The following is a 1377-nucleotide window of genomic DNA, read 5'->3' on the forward strand; positions in this document are numbered from 1 at the left end:
ATCTTTTCCCACACTCTGAGCATTCAAAAGGTTTCTCCCCTGTGTGGGTTCGCTGATGCTTTTGAAGACTGCCACTCTCACTGAATCTCTTTCCACAGTCTGAGCATTCAAAAGGTTTCTCCCCTGTGTGGGTTCTCTGATGCTTTTTAAGATGGCCACTCCAACTGAATCTCTTTCCACAGTCTGAGCATTGAAAAGGTTTTTCCCCTGTGTGGGTTCTGTGATGAAGTTGAAGACTGCTACTGTGACTGAATCTCTTTCCACACTCTAAGCATTCAAAAGGTTTCTCCCCTGTGTGGGTTCTTTGGTGCTCTTGAAGACTGCTGCTCTGACTGAATCTCTTCCCACACTCTGAGCATTCAAAAGGTTTCTCCCCTGTGTGGGTTTTTTGATGTTGTGTAAGATGTTGTTTAAGATGGCCACTCCTACTGAATTTCTTTTTGCACACTGAGGATTTCAAAGATTTCTCTCCTGTGTGAGATCTCTGATGCCGCTGAAGTGTCCCCCTCTGACTGAATCTCTTTCCACACTCTGAGCATTCAAAAGGTTTCTCCCCTGTGTGGGTTTTTTGATGTTGTGTAAGATGTTGTTTAAGATGGCCACTCCTACTGAATTTCTTTTTGCACACTGAGGATTTCAAAGATTTCTCTCCTGTGTGAGATCTCTGATGCCGCTGAAGTGTCCCCCTCTGACTGAATCTCTTTCCACACTCTGAGCATTCAAAAGGTGTCACACCTTTGTGTATTCTTTGGGGCACATGGAGCCGTGATCTATTTCTGAAGTCCTTTCTACACTGAGTGGATGTACTTGCCTTCATTCTCCTGTGCTTAAAAAAATGTACATTCTGCTTTCTTCCATCTCGCTTCTCAACTGTACGGCTGCCTTTCTTTCTCTTTGGTCCACCTTGAATCCTGACTTTTTCTTTCAAGTCTCCATTTTTAAATCTATCTTGCAATTGCTGATCAAATTCCTCACCCTCCTCATTCCTCTGGTGATCTTCTGCTGGAATAAAGAGAGAGAGCCTGTTAACACCTGGGAGGGCAGGTAAGGTCCAACGGCATCTATGTGACTGCAGGAGGAAAGGGCTGATCGCCAGTGTTACCTCTAAGCTGAGTTGGTGTGAGCTAGCTCACAGTTTTTTAGCCTCTGGCTCACACGTTTTTATCTTCGCTCAGGGAGGATGGCCCCAGAGCAAACTAAGTTATGCAGGAGCCAAATCAGTCACTCGCAACTTTGATGCCGGGTGCTCACAAAGTAGAATTTTTGCTCACAAGACTCCACATCTTAGAGGGAGCATTGCTCGCCCTTTGACCTCCTCCAGGTTTGCTGATCTTCACCACACCTATCTAGTATTTAAGGATACCTCACCCCCCTGAA

The sequence above is a fragment of the Gekko japonicus genome, unplaced genomic scaffold, assembly GCF_001447785.1.
Source record: "Gekko japonicus isolate JY-2015 unplaced genomic scaffold, Gekko_japonicus_V1.1 scaffold4006, whole genome shotgun sequence".
Taxonomy (NCBI): domain Eukaryota; kingdom Metazoa; phylum Chordata; class Lepidosauria; order Squamata; family Gekkonidae; genus Gekko; species Gekko japonicus.